The 21,840-nt window shown below is 40.6% G+C and overlaps 1 long non-coding RNA gene across 1 annotated transcript; it reads left to right on the top strand.

Moving 5' to 3' along the window:
* The first annotated feature begins 4,384 nt into the window (after nucleotides 1–4,384).
* LOC124299877 (uncharacterized) lies at nucleotides 4,385–21,405 on the top strand. Its single transcript, XR_006907091.1, has 3 exons — nucleotides 4,385–4,524; nucleotides 18,635–18,637; nucleotides 21,379–21,405. It is a non-coding gene; the product is annotated as an uncharacterized LOC124299877 (long non-coding RNA).
* Nucleotides 21,406–21,840: the final 435 nt, after the last annotated feature.

The raw sequence follows: 21,840 nt of genomic DNA, 5'->3' as shown, positions 1-21,840 counted from the left end.
GCCTCCGGTGAGCTTCGGCTCTAGAGGATGCTCTTCAAACTTCCCGACTCCCGTCTCTCGGCGACGCCTGCAGACGTGACAATCCAATCCTTTGCGTCGAGAAAATTCTCCGACTGGGATTAAACCCGGTGGCAATGCTCAGGTGCAACTGCAAGCCGCGGTCCATTGTCCCGGAGGTTTTTGCTACTGGAGCAGCCTCGTAACGGCAGCCTCTCTACGGTAGGAAAGACACTTTGCAGACGGTGATTTTGTGGCCGCCGCGGGCTAATCTTCATACTGCTTCGAGTGTTTAAAAATTGCCACACCGAGCCGCAATGGCCAGCTATGAGAACGATAATTTACTGCGACAGGCCTCCCGGGCAGCTATCTGGTTCATACGGTTTACTCTGGACACACGCATCGGAATCCTCGTTAAGATCAAAGAACTGCCTCGAATACCGATGAGATTCTACTCTCCATCCGCGATCGCATTTCTCCATTTTTCAGGGCTGAAACAGCGTTAATTATCCCTCAAATATCATTGATTCGCTGATTATCCTTCTGGAAATTCACAGACTAGAAGTCATTTCGTTGCATCAAGGAGTGGAAAATATTTTTTCGCATATTTCATGACGCTTATCGATTCACTGACAAAAAGCTGACGAAACCGTTTCCAATGTTGTTAATAGCTAGTGATCGTCGCAGACAAGCCGAAGGTTTATTCCTAGAATCTCTAAAGCATGTGTTATTCGCTTCTACGCAACTCAAATCTATCTTTTCTGAGTAATCATTACTCCGGATGATACGAATTACTAGGTTGTTTGATATTAACTGTAACGGAAATTAAAGTGAATATGTTTCACTGTTACTAGAAGTCATGGAAGAGATTCGTGAGCATCGTAACTCTACAGTAATCAAGTTCATTTCATTCGAATATTCTTTTCCAGGTACGAACAAGGCGTTGATCAATCTGTCAAGTTACTTCGGGTCGATCACTTGTTAGTCGATTCATCTAAATGCCATTCGAATAAATACGATTCATATAAATGAGTTTATTCTTCACATAATTCGTGTTCTTGAATTCGATAATTATTTATCTCATCGTTACAAATCGGTTCATGAAATTCTGGGGTCTCTTGTTGAAGCAGCCCTGGGTTATACATTAGTCGAAAATAGTTTTGTTCATAAAAATGGTTTAAATTCATATTTTTCAGCTTATAAATAGTGAAATGAAATCGTCAGAGTGTCTAGTGTACGATGGTACAGGAGCGAATTCGATAGGTTTACTTTACATGACGTGGTAAAATTTAATACAAAATGAGATCTAAAGAGCTGAGGAAAATTCCTTCGAATTGGCAAAAATAAATAAGCATTACCTACGAATTATGGTTACAAATTGATGAAGCTCTTCGAATCAATTCTCAAACAGCAAGTGTTTTATATTGATTAAAATTGCATAACGTGCAAGCGTGAGTCGTTGGATATTAAAATTGATTGATAAGGTGAGAAGAAACGAAGGCAGCATGTATTTCATCGCCATTGCGAGAATCGTCATCAATTTAACTCGAACGTTTCTAATATCACGTCTATTTCTGTAAGCTAATCCGTCTGATGTTACATGATTCCAAGAGGTAAACAGGATAGAATTACCTACGTGATAAAGCATCGTGCGTATAAACAAAAACACATTTATTATCAAGACGTCTTCCATGACTCGGATGGTGAATCCTACAGCCTGCAATACAAGACGGTGTGCAATTCGACTAATTATCATTGTGATTACCTTCGATGACTCGGTTTACTGCGCAGTGAAAGAATCTCCTGCGCTCCACGCGGTCGCACGATGCGATATTTATGTGGCAGGATTAATCAACAAATCTCGCAGGGAATATAATTACCACACAGCTGGCCTAGGCATCGATTCATACAAATCGGTGGATGCGTGGAAAATGTTTCAATTCGTTTACCAACCGATTCGACATTTTCGATTTCGTATTATGCACATCCACGTCGGTCGGTATACCTTGTCCGTTATGTGCCTCAGCTAACTAGAAAGTCGTCTGCCTTACGAGATTAAAACTTGATTTACCGACATGCGTGTGAAGGTGAATTCAAAGATCAACACGGAATATCCTCGGCTTTGTTTTCCTCCATTTCGTAGCAATACAATCTACCCGTTTTCTTATTCCACAAACAGTATGTACTAAATCTTTAAACCGAAAACTCAAAGAAAGAAAAGAAAATTTCTTCAGTATTAACATTTTTTTTTTTTTATTTTGCGAATGACAGACTAAATGACACCGCACAGAAAACGGAAAAATTTTAGTCAAGTTTTCGGAAAGTTGGATTAGGGTCCATACCTTTTAACTGTTAAAAAAAAATACATTTCATTTATAGAAATAAGCAATTTTGTTTGAACGAGTAATACATTGATTATTTTAATACGTGTTTCAGAACGTGGGCCTGACAACCGAATTTTCAAACAATGGCCAAAGATTGACTGCTGTAAAAGAACGGAAAACTGTTAATCGAACGATTAAATTACAGAAGTAAGTAATAAGAAAAAGAGTGAAACGTCGATATCGATTTTACTAGAACAAATGATGAAACTGTAATCCGTTTGATGTTATGTATTTCACATGCTCGTGATATAAACTTGTGTGCTAATGTGATACGATTCTTGAAGGGCAGAGATGTAAACACACAGAGCGTGATCGCGATCGAAGCTTAGTATCGAATTAGAGCCGGTGACGAACGAACGTCGCGAAATTTTCCTCGCATACTAAATACAATATAATTGTTATTCCGACCATCAGCGCAGTATTATAACGTGATTATACTGCGATTTAGGTCGATTTGCAAAACGTGCGAAAACAATCGCGAAGAACTCGTTCTCGGTGAGATTCAAAGCGGTAGTAATAACGCGTAGTTTCATGTTTTTGTACGTAACGTTGTTTCATTTTTCAATTGGACGGTATTTTTGTCGGCTAGTGTTTGTGCGTCGTATAAATTTATGTGATCCTCTCAAGTGTTCGCGAGTGATTGACTGAGTGAGTGAATTTTACCATCGCATCTCGGAGACAATCGCCGATGGAAGTGGGGAACTCCTGATCACCATAGCCTTCATGGTAAGTAATTAGTTTATAACGAGAATTAGTTTCCAGTGTATAATTTAGTCTCTTGCGCAGTCGTTTTTTCATTCTTCTTTATGTGGTATGCCTTGAATAAACAATCGTGTACACAACGAGTTTCAATCGAACCTCAGCTGTGAAATCGAATTGCAATGTTTGTGACATCTTTTTTCTTTTTTTTTTTTCTTTTTCTTACGATTCTGATTACTCGGAGTGCAGTTTTTCCTCGCAATTTTCTTCAAGTTAATTCCTTGTGACAGACTATGTAAATTTTATGGTTGTTCACATTGATTTTCGAAGTTTCAAATACCATGGAATCTGGAACGTTCTAAACTTGCAAACATTTGAACAATTGCGAAATGAAGGTACCGAAAAATTCTGCGCTGCTGATTTTGAATTAGGCTAGACTCAAAATTAACGACGTATTGTTATTCATCTGGAAAGTTATTTCTGAATTTTTTCGGATTCTAGTTTATGAATTTTGAAACAATAGATGTACATAGGTGATATAATAAGACGCAACAAATTAGATCAAAGCGAGTTTTCATTCGAATGAAAAACAAATTAACTCTTGGTACCTGAATTAGAAGTATTTAAATCACGATGATTTGTACATCAACCCTTATATCAGGTCCACCGTGTTTTAAACGTGAGTATTTCAATTTGATTTGAAAAGGTGAACTCGAACATGAATGAATATTGAGCATTGACTCGGTTGGTTTGCCTGTTTACGCGAGATGAGTTTTCCATAAAAAGATACAAAACGCGTCGAAGAATCAGGAAAAGGTGGGTGGACAAGACGTGCACACCTGCCGCGTAGCCTGAAATCGCTTTGCTGGCGGATCGAAAGGCCAAGAAGGAGCAGTCAGGTCGGCCGGCACAATTCTCTAGACAAGAAAGGAGATTGCGAATGCGTGTATAGAAACAGTAATTTCACACGTTAGAAGCGAAATTGTTCATGAACGCGTTGCAGAAGGATCGGGCTGCCGGTTAAGCGCGTTGCTGAAACCCTCGAAGAGTCTTTTAGTGCTCTTAAAACCTGCAAGCTCGTTGAGAAATTCTTAATAAACCATCTTATCAACAGCAATGGTCATAAAATCGTGTTTGTCACCTACCCCCACACTGAGAGAAATTTTTAGTTGCGGTTTTCGCTCAGTCCTTAATTATTTTCATTTTTTACCACAATCGAAAAATATAGTCCTAGGTAGAAAATGAAAATTAGTTTTCTAGCTGTTACCGAAAAGTCTAGTATCCGTTACTATTATTTCTCATGACGATCACTGTTGCTATATATTCTTGTAACTATTGCGAAAATTTAATGCTCGTGCAACAATAAATTGACGTTGAAGACTTATTTAACTAAAAAATTAGAGTAAACTGAACAAACCGATTTTACGTTGCAATTACCAAAAAAGTTTTTCGTAATCCCAACAATGTTCAAATAGTTTTTTTTAACGATACCTGTTTTACTGAACTTTTCTGCTTACCACAACAAACGAAATTTTTCGCAGTGCAAGCTTCGGAAAAGCAATGTCGCCGATTTCATGTTCAACTCACCATTTGTCCAAGAATATTCTCCGATTTTCGGAAACGGTTATCCTGGTCCACGACGTCGTGAAATTCAGTCGCGAAAAACTTGCAGCATCCCAGCTCTTCCACCGATATTCAATTTACGAATGTAAAATAACGGCTCCCGCGCGTCCGGTTAATTAAAATGGAGGCTTGAATCTTAATCAGGAGACTCGACTCGCGGCTCCTGTGGGAACGCATAGCAATGTCGACGGAAAAAGCGGCGCGGTAGACGCCGCGACATGCAAGAAGCTAAACTAGAAGCTAGTGAACGTTACAGGCACGCGGGAACGCCTCGAGTCCTCAACGCTGGACCCCGGATACAGGTGCAAATATGTCATACTCGGTGCTGTTTAAAATGCATTGGCTATAACCCGCGTCTTCTCCGCAAGTCCTGGGACCCGTGACCCTCAATATTCCGTCTAGGCGTCTTTCTTAGACGTGCTTGCGGCTAGTCGTCGCCTAGCTCGACGAAGAAAGCTAGCTGTCTTCTTCTCCCTTTTCCAAATTTCGTGGATCGAGGAGCCGGTGAAACGCTTGTCGTGGAACGAACTGCGTGCGAATATGAATTTGCAAGTGTGCGAGTCGTCGAGATGCGTGCGGAATTGATGCAGAAATATGTACGAGACGGGGTGGCTGTTTAAAATGCATTGGCAATAACGTTAGCCAACGTTACGCATCTCTAGCTATGCCGCGTGGCCTTGTCTGTGCTTAAAGTCATAAGCATCGTGTGTCTTCGTTATCTGTGCAACTGTGCAGTCACCGTTGAAGACAGGAAAGCAGAGGATCTCTGTGCCGCAATATTCACATCCGTGATTCGACTCAAAATTATAACCGATAAATACTCAACGGTGATAATTTTATGGGGTTACGTGGGTAGAAGATGAGGTTTCAAAAACTACATTCTTTTTATAAATTTTTTTATGAATTCAATAAAACAATTGTTTTAATCGAACTTAAGGTATATGAGAGAACAATGTTTGAAATATGTTACGTAGAAGTTTTATCCGAAAATGTTGAAAATTGAGTCGTTTAGAACTGGTTTACGGAGTAGACACAAAATCAAAAAACCATATATTTTCTGTTAGTGAGTGAATATATAGCTGTTGAATGAACTAAGGATTTTGTTTTTCTTCGCTCATAACTTATTTTACTAGGCAATGCATGATGTAAAGCGTACCGAAGATAATACTTTTTTGTAAAAAGCTCTGCCAAAAATTCAAATATCAATTTTTTCAAAAATCCTTCGCTCATTCACTAGTTTATATTCGCTCTCTAAAAGAAGATGTTTGTTTTTTCATGTCAGATAAAGCTAGCGGGAGTTACCGTGACCACCGCTAAAATACTGGCTTTCCGAAAATGAGAAATATAGTTCAAATATTATTTTCTCATATACCTTAGGTTTGATTAAAATAATTTTGTTATTGTATCAAAAAAAAAAAGAAAATATTAAAAAATGGATTTTTTGAAAATTCAGGACCTACGCAACCCCGTAATTCGCCTGACACTTGACCATGAACAACTTCAGACTATCATCCTGCTGCTTGATTTCTAGTCTCAAGAAGAACAACACTTTCTTTGAGAAAATTTTGAATTCTGATATTAGCTTCTTCAGAAAAACGTTTAACTCGTCAGGATAGTACAAATCTTACCGTTTTTCTCTCAAGTATATGTGTAAGAAGGGATCAACTTCACTCAACGTTACGAATTTCAATCTCATTCCAATAGCGAATCCAAATCACTTTACGTCACATGAACTCTTGACTAAATTCGATTTCATTTCACTCCGAATCGTTTCACATGACTCTCAAGTAACTTTGAACCCTTATTTTCCGTCATTTCAATTGACATCGCATGACTTCACGTGACTTGAAACAACTTCACGTATCCTTACTCAGTACTTGAAGTAGATACTCCGATTGAGACGATACGAATCAAACGTACCTTAATACGAAATTCGAATGACTTCTGGTGAAGTTTACACTTGACTTCGAGTATGATCAACTACCCACTAATAATAAGGTCATAAAGCTTTATACACATTACAGTAAAAAAAAAAAAAAAAATGATACGTCGACTTTGTTTCAAATATCGTCCAAGAGGCAAACTCCCTAACCGAACCGATTTGATGATCGTTCGTCGTTGCTTCATTCGATTAGGAATTGCGCCAAGAGTGGATCGAATGCAGGTCGAGAGCCGTGCGGTACGGAGACAGGGATATATGCGTGCGACGTGCACGGGGTTAAAACTTAGCGGACAATCTCGAACACAATCTTTCCCAGAAGCACCGCCAGTTATGTCCCCATTAGAATCTGTATGACCACGGGTCGTGAGCCCATATATCTAGCGCATTATGCTAACCTCGTTCACATGGACAACGCAGACGTGTGTAGATGCACATGTGCACGAAGATGCCGAGCTGGATGCTCCCACTGTGAGCGGCACAATGCCAGACGAATGACGCCCGCCGGTTGCTCGGTGATGCCGTGAGGCTGGGGGATAATCTCCGGAGCTTCCGTAAGCAGAAGACACGGCTGAGGCTGTGGCTGGATACCAGGGTTTGTGTGCGACAGCGGTGGAGCTACCGACTCGAGTACCGCTTGTTCACAATTAATTTGACGGACCGGAATTTCGGGTCTATTGTAATGAACGTGTTGCTTAATTATGTCATATTTTACGTACCTACCAAAGGGCCAGCTCCTCGACTTGGAGTGCCTCGCTGCCAACCTTATTTGTCACTCCAGGATGTCTTCTCGAAGTGAGTGATCACTGATTTAGGTCCAAACATGTATCCACACATCTTTTACATCGTGGTTTCGAGTCGAACTTCGAGTGCCTGCATATTTTGCTCGATTTGTTTTTTTTTTTTTTTTTCTTCATTGTAACGCAACATCATGAAAAACACTTTTCTCACAACGTGCGTGGATGGTATCCCGATCGTGATATCTAACCGCGGGACATTGTCGCGGTCTTGTAACACCGGGAATCCGTGATTGATTAATCATCGAAATTGACAGTGCGGTAAATTCTTTGTAAATTAATCTCGTTAACGTGAGAAGTTGTGTCATGGATTTGACCCCATTACGTTAGCTCCCGGCTGTTCGCACGCGGTCGATCGGACATCTCCATTTCGCTAGTGAAATGAGCGAAGGTGTTGGTATAGTTACGAAAATATAGTTAAATGGTTCGTTAGACGCGGATAGTGGCGAGATGATAGACGGTGATCAATCAATAACCTGAAATCGGTGAAGAAGCGGGCCATATACTTAGAAATGGGCGGGAGAATTGATGCCCCTCAAAGAGGCACAATCGTTCCTAATTTTTCTTGATTAATTCTGGCAATTACTAGTTATTAATGATCACGTCGATCAGCATATAACTCGGCGTTGCTGCTGCTGCTGCTGCTGCTGCTGCAGATGTCTGCAGACACGCCTGATTGGGAGAATCCGATTCATAGGTGTACAGAACGGGTAGAAGCCCACCCATCCTACCGCCAGCCACATTGCTGAGCTCTTTTGATTGCCGGAGAAATTTCATCCTTCCCACTTCCATATTCGTTATCCAAGTATTTTATAGCCTGATTAAAATAGGGTAATCACTTTCTATTCTTCTTCATCTCGCCAAGTTCGATGGCGAAGGTGTTCTCAGTCGTAACTGAGGAATTACTCGTTTCGATCATGACCGAACCTCATCGCCGAGGATGTTTGTCGAATATATTGAGAACCTCAACTCTGACTGTTGCGTGAACGCTGCAGACTGCCTACAATGAGCTATGATTAACATGAAACGCGATCTGGCCAAACTAGAAGCCGGCGAACTTTACGAATACTTAATAGAGCCGTACAACGCACCTCGTTACCACTGATCTGCCCGTATTCTCACGACTCTCAGACCTCCTTCTCTGGATGTAACTTGTCGTACATGTATCGGGACGATAGTTATGATCACATTTATGTAACTTGTTCATACCTGACTTTGCAATTAACCTTCTAGAACTTCCCTACTTTATGGATAAATCTACTGTTTAAAATTCGTTAACGGATCGTTAGCTAGCAATGGTTCCTGTCGAAAATAGTACTAGAATCTATTGTTCCACATAGAACATTCTCAATCGGTGAAACAACGGTACCGCATGAATTTGTTTATCGAAGTTGAATAGTGCAATGAACAGTAAGTGAACAATCTAGAATAATTTCGATACAAAGGTTCTAGTAGTGAAATAAATGAGTATCGTAATATGCTCTTCCTTTTCTGACATTCCAATGGTCTTCGAATCCATATCCTCTCCAAGAGTGGTGAGTGTTTCTTATTTTCTCCCCTCAAGGGCGTGGAAAGAGGTTAGCAACCACGACCACTGAGTCGCAAAGACGTCGTAAATTCCGCGTGTCGTTCTCGGCACTCGGCGTCAATTTCCTCGCTAGTCGTATCGGGTCTGAAGAGGCGTTTAGGTGGGTCCAATGCGGGTTGATCGGGGTTCAGTCCGGACGGAGTGACGGGTCAGCTGTACAGTTCACCTTTGAATCTACCCATAAAAGAAGAACATATCATCCAAGGTGTCAGAGCCAATAGGCATTCCCCCGAGTGGTGCGAGCCTGCAGCTGCCGAAGTGCAAGGATCACGCTTCCCAGAAAGAGCGATATAAATACGGCCACACATCTCGAACCGACTCTGAGGTTCCGCGCCTCCTTGCGTTACACGCATTTCCGATATGGACTCAAACGGCTTGAGCACCTCAAGAGTCCGAGTCGCTCCTGCCGTCAGGGGCCTCGGACCCTCCGAGGACATGATACTTTCAACGGAGGTCATGCCCTTACTAAACGTCAGACAATAAAAGGCGGTGCCCTTTGTTTCCCTCGATCAATCCGGACGTTCAACGCGGCTCAAGCTCCATCTCGACTCGGGGCAAAACCGTTCATCCAGGACGAGGGAGGCTCAAATTAAGAAGCACGTTTTGGACAGAGCGCAAACTGCAACTCGGAAGAGAGAGAGAGAGAGAGAGAGCGAGTGAGTCCCATTGACTTAGTCTTGAGGGGTGACGTGTTGCTCTGCAGAACACATAAACCAGGAACCTTTGAACAGTTTAATGAAAGGTGTTTCCCAACATGGTGTCAATTTGTATTCACATTTAAGTTCAATGATTGGGATTATAGTATTTGATCGTTCGAATAATTCAGATCGTTTATGGAACCTTCATTCCACTTCCGATAACTTCGTTTTGCTTCCAATACCTTCTGATCGTTTCGTTTCGGTTCCGATACCCTTCGACGGCTTCGTTCTTTTTCTCTTCAATTCGCTTCCATTTGCTTCGATGACCTTAAAGGCCTGTCCCGAAAATTTTCTTCGAACAAGATTGCTTCTGCGCAATTTTGCTGCGGAAAAGTACCTGGTTCATGGAATACCGTAACCGCAGCAACTGCACCTTATCTTCTTCTTACACCACGTTTGGTATCACCGTATCTTCCCGCATTCACGCTGATCCATCGCTGTTCGTCACTTGTCCTTTACCAACATCCCGCTGGTGCTGATGTTGCTGCTGCAACACCGCCGTGTCGTAGGATGCGCGTATTTATGGCTCACGCTTCTTCTTCTACTTCTTCTTCGGAGATTCTTATCTATCAGTTTCCGGGAGACTTTCAGGTTCGTCAATATATTTACGATCTCACACGTGAAAGTCCGTGCTAAGCCTCTGATGATCACCGCGCTTCTTCGCAACCGCTTCACGTACGTGCATGTAATATACGTTAGAGGTGCAGTTTCTTTCCATGAAAATTCTTATCAACGGTTCGATCGGAATGTTGCGGGACATTATTCTCATCGGTAAAGAAAATTAACGCATCGATTATCTTCGGCGTTTTTATCTTGCCTTAATGGTAATGGTGTCTCAGTTACTCTCGGATTGCGACAATCCAAATTTTGTCTTGTAATATTATACATGTCTTGTTTTTCGAATCGTTTTGATTTGGAAATGAAATTATCTTTTCCCACAAACACTTGAACAATTTTAAAAAATACAAATTTTTCCTAATAATTACGGACCGTTAATTTTCATCTTTCACATTTACGTATCTTCGCAACCAAATATTCCAAAAATTTCATACGATAACTAAATAGAGATTTTGATCGATAAAGGTAAAAAAAAATCCTAACAGTTCAATGTTGGAACAATAAAATTACCGGAAGCGATTGAAAGAATAATTTTTAAATGTATTAATAAATATGTCATTGTTTCAATACAAGCTACTCATGAACTGCACATTACTGATAAGAATTTTAATCTTCATACAAAAGATAGATGTCGAAAACATTATGTTCGGTTGACCATAGCTGAAGTTTGGTAAATTGATTTAATTATAGTCTGACAGTTTTTAAAGCAACTATTAGCTGCCGTAATTTCATTCGCTATTCTTTTTCTCATTTTTCTTTCGGTTGTTTTTTCTCTACTCGTTCCGTACGGAATACGTAAGAAAGCGGTCGATTAGTTCAATCTGCACCGGTCACTGATCCGTCGTCATCATTTCACGGTTGTTACGAGTGTAGCAGCGTGTAAAGAATCTTTAATATAAGACGAGCGATCAAGAAAGAAGACAGGCGAATCACGGAGCAGCGAGCACACCCACCGATAAATTTATCTTAATTTAATCTGGACCAGAATCCAGACGAGCTTTTCGAGTCGCGGAGCGAGGTTGGTTGTAGGAAAGGCAAGCGCAGGTTCGTATGGCTCGAAGCTTCGGTCGGTGAAATCACAAAGCTTATCTTATAAGATCGCTTGACCCCGTGACGAACCCTCGTTCCCTATTGGCGGTGAATCGCGTGCCTTATAGCTATGCGAAAAAAAACGAAACACTCATTGTCGGATAGAAACCATGCGAGATTTATTCTACGTTCTAATCATTTGCATTCCAGCTCCTCCAGATAATCTTCATCTCTTATCTCTACCACACGACCATTGAAATCCATACATATTGTATTATGTACGGACGTATAAATTACCCTCTCTCCGCATTGCGAAACACCACAGCGATTATTCAATTCTCATTCGACTTGTTTTTCATTTCTTTATTTATTTATTTATTTTTTTCTTAATTTCACCATTGATTGTCTCAAATACAAGAAAATGGTGGCATAATTGACAAAACAAGTACATATTATTGAATATGTTTAATCAATTCATGCGACACGAGTAAATTGAAACCTAAGCACTCACAACAATTTACTTCCATTAAAATCAAAAACTTAGGTTGCGTTATGATAAAATAACGTCGTCGATAACCAGCCTCTGATTGCCATTAGAGAACATTTTCCCAACGACGGCAAACAAAAAAATTCTTATCTCAATAAAACTTCCAATCCCGAGTTTATTCACCTCTTGTTTATCCTCAAACATGACAAAATCCTTGTGAGTTAAAATTTTCACAGGTATCTACGCAGCACACCCATACATTTTAGCAATGAATTTGATTCCTAGTTAATTTATTATTCAATATTCCATGGATTCTATACGTAAGGCATTTTTTTTTTTTTTTTTTGTTTTTACAGAGTTGGGAAGGGGGGTGAAAAAAAAAGATCAAAGAATTAGCGGTGGGTGATTTCGATGAAGGAGGAAGTCTTGAGACTGGTCGTGTATCCGAGATATATCGGGCGTTCTGGCGAGTCGGGCACAAGAGGAGGGTGAGGAGGGGGGCAGGGGAGGGGGCAGATCGCGCGGTGTAGAATGTCGGAAATTACAGGGTATTACCGTGGGCCCAGAGATGCGGGCGATACGCGGGCGCGTGTTTATAAGGCTTATAAGGTCGATTTTAATAGCCGTTTGCGTACAATTATGATACGTAATGGGCGCAACACTCATTACCCGCGCTAAACTGGAACTAATTATTATGTTTCACGCCACGTTATAGTTATACACGAAAAGTCCGAAGACCCTGAGACCGGTCACGTGATACCACCGATTATATTAACGAAACGAGTCCTCATCCCGATTTGGTTCGTATATGGAAAAATAGGAAAAGGACGAAGAAAAAAAAAAAAAAAATGAGGCGAATGTTGGGGGAAAAAAAAAAAATTAAAAATAAAAATTATTCAAACGCGTCGCGTTCGACCCGTTTACTTTATCGTTGTGTATAAATTTGTGTTATATGTTGCACGTATTCATATAACCTGATACGGACTGTTAGATTTTTTTAATCAATCATTCTCTGATGCCAAGTTCGCGTAATTTTTTTGTTTTTTATTTACTCTCGGATATGGAGAACACCAATAATTTACGGTTCTGTCGTTGGTTGGTGATCTCTTCTCTTTTTCGACGATTTTCTTGTCAACGCCGTTCAGCCTAAGAGTAATTAAACCGCATTCACTCTTCACCGTAAAAATCGTACAACTCTATTTTGCACTCGGTATGCGATTGCCTGTGGCAATTTATAATTATTTATATCGTGTTAGTTGTTTCTTCAAGCAGCTATCGACGAATCATCGTTGTAGTAACCATCGTTCTGTGCAGGAATTTGGTAGCGATAAATAGTGAAAGAACGTGTTTAAAAAGAACCCAAGAACGAAATGATGATAAATGATTAGGAGTAATTAACTTCGGATTTATTTCTGTTCGAGCTGTTTATTTTCAGTGGGAATCATTTTATCGTATTACAGTAAAATATGATTTGTCAAATGAATAATAAAACAATATTCAATTAACAAATGTTGTTTCATCTATGGTGAAATTAGTTAATAGAAAAACGTAATCGTACAACGCGTTGAGAAAAAGAGTCTCTCAAGTTGAATTTCATAATTAACTTTAGTTTTTTTTTTTTATTCAAAACAATATCTTGAAAAAGAAACTTGCATCTGTAAAGTGCTATCTTCAGTTTCAAACTAATCGTGTAACCTGGCTACGAGTTACATAAAGAGATGTTCAAACATCGGCGCAAGGTGAGTTCAATTGACAGAAACGCATAAGAAGCAAAAGATGATGAAAAATAAATGAACTAAACGTTTTTATTACGACGAGGGAGTAAAAAAAAAAAAAAAATGCAAACAAATCAACGGCTCTGCTCTTCTTCCGGCGAATATCCTGCACGTCGTTTATGTATAATATAATATACGTGTTCAAACACACGCAGACGCGCTGCAACACACCGTTATATATTAACGGCAGTATAAAAGCTCGGAGAGTTCGTGCTCCGGGCTCTCGTGTCTTCGGTGCTTTCGGTGTACGAGTCAGCGTATTAACACCTCGAACGATTTATAGTATTGAAGAGTGGCCGAGGCGGGCGGGGGCGAAACGGACGAACAGGACGAAGAGGGCCAAGAGGACGAAGAGGACCAAGGGGGTCCTGGTCCCCCGCGGCATAGCGGTACGCTTTCACAGGGACCAAGGCACTGGAACAAATGGGACCAATTTCGTATTTTGTAACACCTTTAGCCCCCCCCCCCCCCCCCCCTCTCGCCCGTGCCACATCCACGCACCTGGCGATCTGTTTCATCTTCGTATTTCTTCGCATTGAGAAAAATTTCATTTGTTACAGTAACTAGAAAAATTCAGTAAAACAGGTATCGTTAAAAAAACTGTTTGAACGTTGTTGGGATTACGAAAAACGAGGTACGCCTAACCATTTTGCAATATCGTCGTTCCTTTTTTCGGTAATTGCAACGCAAAATCAGTTTGTGAGGTTGACTCAACTCTTTTAGTTGAACAAGGTTTTAACGTCAATTTATTGTTGCACAAGCGTTAAATTTTCGCAACAGTTGCGAGAAAATATAGTAACAGTGTTCGTAATGAGAAAGAATGGTAACGGATACTAGACTTTCCGGTAACAGCTAGAAAACTAATTTGCATTTTTTACCTAGAACTATATTTTACGATTGTGGTAAAAAATGAAAATAGTCAAGGACTGAGCGGTAACCGAAACTAAAAATTTCCCTCAGTTCACTTAACATTCCAGAACGATCCCACCTTACCCCCTTTTCATCCGCAGAATTGTGGTCGTTTTAATGCGTTGCAGCGTTTGCAGACTTACCGAGTTAAAAAGCGTTTATGAAGATGAAAAAAAAAAAAAAATTATGAACAAAAAACAAGTCAAAAAAAAAAAAAGTAATAAAAATCTCAGTCAGAGGCAACGATTTTCACCCGGCGCACGCGTGGAACAATTCCATGTATCCGCAGCTGAAGTCTCGCCTATTCCGGATCTTACTTGCCAGATATCACAGCTCGGATGATGCATGGCATCGAAACACGCACAAGTCACGCCACCCCCGCGTAGCCGGTGCTGGAACCCAGACTATAAGCTGCGATCGTGTACGAAACAAATTAATACCATTTATTACTAACAGCTACGGTGCTAAGTGGAAATCGATTTTGTTTGCCCTTAAGCAAAACAGTTCATCATCCGGCATGCCTAGATATATATGTATATATATACCTACAAGCGTAAAGAAATTCAAATGCGACGGTGAATTTGGGCCTCGAGTATACGAATTTTTGATACGAATCAAGAGCCCAGATACTTGACGATGTGTGATTCGTTTGCTGCAAGTATAATGAGAGACAATCGTTTATTAATTTTCTGTATATTAATTACGGATCATCGTAATTGAATATTAATTTTTAATCACATGGTCGTTATAGTGAAAAATCGTGTTCATTTGATCGAAACTAGTATGTAAATAACTATTATGTATGTATATAATACATACATGCATACGCATCGAGTACGAACACGTTTAAAGAGAATGATATAAGGTTTGGCTTATCCGAAGATCTATTTGCTTTACTTTTCGTGTGGGTATATGTATACTCTGTATACCGCGTGTATACCATTCGTACATACATTCGTGAAGACAGTCAACGTTTGCTTTGTAATTATGTAACGCAGTCAAACTGTTTCACCAAACATAACCAAGTGTTACCTGGAGATACCCATCGCTCGTCTTCACAAAGGCGGCAACTCTTTCTGCTACAGATCTCACGTGTTTAACTATCTCACGATCCCACGATCGTTCTGTCAACATCACCAAAATTTTATCCCATGCGATACATGGATATATCTATACATACACGTACTATCGTCTATGACTTATTTGACCTGCATCGAACGCGTATCTTTACTCCAGAATACAACGAACAATTTTTCCGAACAATTCTATCAGCTTTTTGTACGGTTTTTTCTCCATTTTTGATGACGTGAAATTCTTCAACATTCGATATTTTACCTAGATCGACAAATTTGTGTTTTGATTCTCTTCAATACTTTGAAAGCATTCGGATTGTCAAATCGAACGAATTGAAGTCAATTGTAATTTTTGCCGAAGATCTGCAAGTCTTGGGGTTGATCAAAACACATCGAATCTTTTTATGTATAAATTTATGCAAAGAACTTATCACACTATGGAAATCTTGAAAATGGTCAAGTCTCGTCGAGTACTTTTATATTATGCTAATCAGAAGAGTCCCCAATTTTCGACAAGCTTATACCGACGTCAGTTCCAGACCGGAAATAGTGATCGTTCAAGAATACTCGGTCAGTAAATATTTGCTTACCACTCACATACGTGTGTGTAATTTTCTTTAAGAGTTTCATCTACGTAACGATATGAATCAGTGAAGCAAATCATTACCAGTTTGAAACAAAGACAAGGAAAAAAAAACACGATGGCACGTTGACGTTTGAACGTCTCTAAACTACTCGAAAAAAATGTGTAAACCGCACGTGTTAACAGTCGAAAATTGTACTGAGGTTAAAAACAAGTCCTGAAATGTGTCAGATCCGTGACTTTAAGTATTTAGTAGTGCGAAATAAATCTATGACCAGTAATTGAAACTGGTGTATTGGAAAATTATTAGGATAAAGGTCTTTGTATCGAAGTTTGATAAGTTACTCATCATTTTCACCTCATCATCGTTTGTGCTTAAACTGATATCAATCGAACACAATTGTGGATTACTGTATTCAGTATTTCGTCTCGAAAGTTAAGTGAAAATCATAGATCATTCAAGCTTTCTGTCAAATTTCCAAATTTCTAAATTTTCTAAAAATTGGATTACAACAGATGAAGTATAGCCGATAAAGTTCGACGATTCGTTTCTTTTCGTGACGTGAAACTTGCGGAGCATTTGGGGGGTTGATTCTGTGTTAGTGCGGCCATCGATCTTCGGCGGTGAGGGTCTCATTATAACAGTCCAAAAATGCTGAGGTCCAAATAGTCGGTAAATTGGCGCGGATCCCACAGGCACGAGTGCACTCGTAGCGCACCTGTGTGCAAGTTGTCTGCAGCACCGGCATCACCGTTCACCATGCACCGAACACCATCGCGCTAGCAGCACGTGAATAGAAGGCAAGAGAGAAGAGGGCGAATCGCGCGTTGCACGCGAGGAAGGATCAACTAACCTCGCGCGTATTATAATGAGCTTGGTAACGTGAACTTGTACACGCTCGGACCCTGCGCAAATGCGCGTATCCAGCCACAGGACAGGATAGAATAGGATAGGATATAGGATGTAGGATAGAATCTGTGCTCAACGGCATCTCGTAGTCTGAGCTCCGAGCAGCTTGCCCTGAGCCTTGGTGTTATGCGCGTGTTTGTAATTGCGAATATCGTCTCTACAGGGAAGATTTTGATTTACATCTTCATATATACTGTACACGGGGATTGGAGCTGAGTGGAGCTGGAGGATATGTGGGTGGCCAGCAAACGAGATTGATGATTGAGGGTGAAACGTAGTCTTTGGGTTGTAAAACAACTATCACCGTTTTCAAGTTTATCTTCTGCGTCTGGTACTGTAGTCATCAGTTACAGACAATGGATTAGGAGGAATCGACATTGTTCAGGAATTCACATCGACTTCGTTCACCTTCCATTGAATCATCTTCATCCGAAATCCTAGGTTCAAAGAATCGTTACAGGTGAAGTTGGGATACAACGGGAACGATGTATTCAAATTGAAATGGAATCAGCTGATTTCAGACCGTAGTATCAATTCAATTATTTTCAATTCCTGAGCTGAAATTTTCAAAACCTTGATGAAGCCAATGATTTACCTTCAGTTATTCACCGAGACGAATATTTTATTCTTCGGTAAACTTTTCCCACATTGCCTTGATCTCGATCGTATCACAACTACCGATGACAAGCATAATTATGTTATTCAGCTGGCTTAGTTTGAGAGAAATATATCATCGTTTTGTTCTTTCGTTTACCGTTTAACCCTCGAAAGAAAAATGAAAAGAAGATGAAATCCTGACTTCAACGTTGTAATAAACGCCACCTTCACACAATTTTGTCAGAACTAGATTTTCTTGGAATATTTTTAAATACCTTGGTTTGATTTTGTGGTCTTATGTCTTATCGAACCCAATAATCTCCGAGACGGATATACATGGAGCACTATCGGTATATTGTCTCACTAATACAAAACTTGGGCATGAATGTCGTTACATCACGGGGTTGTCACGTTGACAACATCGCCGGCGATTACCATTTTCCTGTCAGGGGTTTCAACGCCTCGGCAGAAATACATATGCTTGTCTCTGTCTTGAATTCTGGACCATCGTTCCCGTTGAATATGTGTTGTGGTAGCGTTTTTTCCTGAAAATCGTGCCCTGTTTCTGGGCCTGAAACGTTGACCGTGCTAGTAGGCTGACTCGGGAAGCTAACTGGGTCAAGGGAGTTGTTGATTTCGTTTGATAATAAAACCAAAAATCTGAGAGTTATTTTCATGGGTCACTGTAAATTTGTATCATTGGAACTTAGTAGTTTTCTGCCCGTTTCGTTCGACAATTTCATTTCTTACAGCAGTTTTCGTAACTATCTTATTCTGTTCATGTTTTTTGATGGATGTGTTTTATACTAAGCGTGTTCGGGTTTTGATTCCCCGTGAAGCTGACGCGGGCGTTAGGACGTATTGCATAACAAGATAAAATGTAGTATCAATGCTTTAGAAACTAGAATCGATAGAAAAATAGCGAGAGAAAGTTGTTCATCAACAATTATATTCATTTTCAACGACACTATCGATTTGTCTTTGAAACAAAAGATTTTCGAGTCTATGGCGGAGCTGACATTCGTTGACGATTCATTGACCTCTAGAGTAGCAGGGTACGAAGTGATAGAGTAAACAATCTACAGACGACGCGGGTATCATCGACCGTCAAATACTTCGAGGATGGTGTCGGAGGTATAAATCCTGGGACGAGAACCGAATGATGAAGTCATGTTGGCGCCTGACCTGACTCTTGCCCCAGACACGGAACGGAGATAAAGAGGTTGGGTCTGTATTCAAAGTTTAAACAAGAGATAGCCAGGGATCGCGAAGGTTGAATGGGGCAAAACGAGGTGGAAGAGAGCCTAGGACAGCGGTTAGAGACCCGGCACGTCCTTAAGAGATCAGGACTCCACTAGAGGCTGAAAGCTTGGCGTCCATCCAGATCTGAGCCTGAAGAGTTAGCCGTTCGCTGCACGCATCAGCCGAAAGGATCCCGTCACACTGGATGAAAATAAATTATCTCTTGAACCCGGTGAACGGGGAAGGGAAAGGGAAAGGGTTCCGCGAGGCAGAAACGACGCGCACCCATACCAGTAATACGCGCGTGCGACGAACCCGATGGCAGCTCGCCCAGTCTCTAATTAAAAAGTCCCCGTCAATTCCTCCGGCCACATCTTACAAACTACACTCTATCTCTCTCTTTCTCACCGTATACTCACTCGAAAATCCCGTTCTCTTTACACCCACTCGAGAACTCTGGAACAACTCCAGTACCGCGATCCGCGGCTCTCCACTTCAGAGCTAAAACGAAGCTACGCCAACGAATCGGTCCTGCAGTGTAGTTGCCCCCCGCAGCGCAATGCTGCCTCCTAATTACTGAACGAGCCTATCTTCGGACATGCCAGACTCTCTCACAACTCCTCAAAGGCACCCCACCAAAGGTACACCACCTATAGGGTGGCTGATCGGTTCACCATTGAGGTACCAGCAACGGTGCTGAGTGGTTGAGGTTTCCAAGTGACGAGGAACGATGATTCACCTCGTGAAATACTTCCAATACTCGAAACCCTGTTTGAACCATTCGTTATTCGATCATTCGATGAATCACTCGTAGCTTCGATTCTTCCGTAATTTACTCAAAGTTCTTACCACTCAGTCTTGAACGAGGTTCCAACTATGACAGTTGATCCAATTCTCAATAAACTACTGATCACACTGTGCAACCATGGATACCAATTGAATTTCAGAGTAGAACCGGATCTTGACTAGTCGAAAATTCGACCATTCACAGTCTTGACCACTTCGAGTGGGAAGCCTTCAAGTATAACGGTCAATCTGTCTCACTAAAAACTAGTGACAACACTGTACAACCATTCACACTTTCCATTGAAGAGTCAGGCTAACGATAAGATTAAATCGTTATTGTTCAACAAATTTTCAACACCACCTGCTGGACAATCACACTTGGCAATTGCTTGGCTTTGATCAGGATTTGCTGAATCAATAGACCAAATTCTGTAGCACTAGGGAAGATGTTGTCAAGTAAGTTGGAATCTGATGAACATGCAGATCTTTTTCATACTCTTCGGTTCTAATTTGTCTTATACATCGGCTCGCACCTTTCGGAGTACCTTGAACTGCGAATTATTATAGAAGTGAGCGATATATTGTGTGTCAGTTTGTTTCCGTAGCACCTTGTACGTGGCCGAGCGATGGTATGGCGAATAGTTGGTTGAAGGAACGTGCGTATAATAATGTTGTACACAGAAATGAAATGAAATAAGCAAGCATGCATGCAGCTGTGTTCAAACCGCGTGTCCAGCTGTGAAGTTCGCATAAACTCTTGCCGATTGGATCCTAAATCGAAAGGCTTGTCTTAACCAGAATACTAACACCATCCGAAATTACCATAATGTCTGCAAATTTATGCATCGCGAGACCTACGCCGTTTTCCTTCTATGTTATAAATGTGTTATACGATTTTCGCCATCTTTATATGCGTGCTGACGATAACATTAATTATCTTTAAAACCATCCAATTCTCTTCGCTTATTATAGTATCATCGTACACTCCACACTATGGCTTGAAAGGCTCAATTTAATCGTGTACCGTTGTAATTTAATCGTTGTTTATAATATGTCGAAGAAAAATTATTCCTCTTACGGATGATGACGAGGATTTAAGTTCCACAATTATTACGGCTAGACAAGAAAAGAGACTCTAAAAGATAGAAGATAATAATTATTCGACGAATTTTTCTTCTGTGTAAGATTCCTTTATCAAAAACAAAACAATATATAGAGACTCCAACTACCAACGAGATGAAAAATTGAGTGGAGCAATGAATTTTTCAGTCAGTTCTAGAACATAAGAATTTATCACATAGTCCTTGAAACACGAATAAATCAAAATCTTCTGACTTTGTTCGAATTGATCTATTGATCTGTCAACACTGAGAGAAATTTTTAGTTCCGGTTACCGCTCAGTTCTTAACTATTTCCATTTCTCACCACAATCGAAAAATATAGTTCTAGGTACAAAATGAAAATTACTTTTCTAGCTGTTACCAGAAACTCTAGTGTCTCTTACTATTCTTTCTCGTTACGATCACTGCTGCTATATTTTCTTGCAACTGTTGCGAAAATTTAACGGTTGTGCAACGATAAATTGACGTTGGAGCCTTGTTTAATTAAAAAAGTAGAATAAACCGAACAAACTGACCAAAAAAGGATCGACAATATCGCAAAATGGTTACGCGTATCTCGTTTATCGTAATTCTAACAATATTCGAACAGTATTGTTTTAACGATACCTGCTTTACTGAATTTTCCTAGTCACCATAACAAATGAAATTCTTCTCAGCGAAGCTTTAGGTTTCCACGTGCGACCCAAGATGGGAATTTCATGATTTTCTCACTCCGACCTGAGGCAATCACAAACGGGGATGGTCCAGATCGGCGTAGATCGATATTATCGGTCGAATTCCCCGGGGAGCACCGAGGTTGAATCGTGATTCACGAAGCGTGGTTCTGTACGGAGGAAGAACAGTCCGTACCTACTCCGGATAAGTCGGCGATGAGTCGCCCATTAAGATCGCTTAACCGTGGACCGCGGGGTGAAGGCGGCCGGTGTCGAAGGCTTTTAAACAATCACGAACATAGTGGACCTGTCTATCAAATATAGCGCTGCGG

This window comes from Neodiprion virginianus, chromosome 3 (assembly GCF_021901495.1).
Source record: "Neodiprion virginianus isolate iyNeoVirg1 chromosome 3, iyNeoVirg1.1, whole genome shotgun sequence".
In the NCBI taxonomy this organism is placed as follows: domain Eukaryota; kingdom Metazoa; phylum Arthropoda; class Insecta; order Hymenoptera; family Diprionidae; genus Neodiprion; species Neodiprion virginianus.
This window is presented reverse-complemented; position numbering and strand designations above follow the sequence as displayed.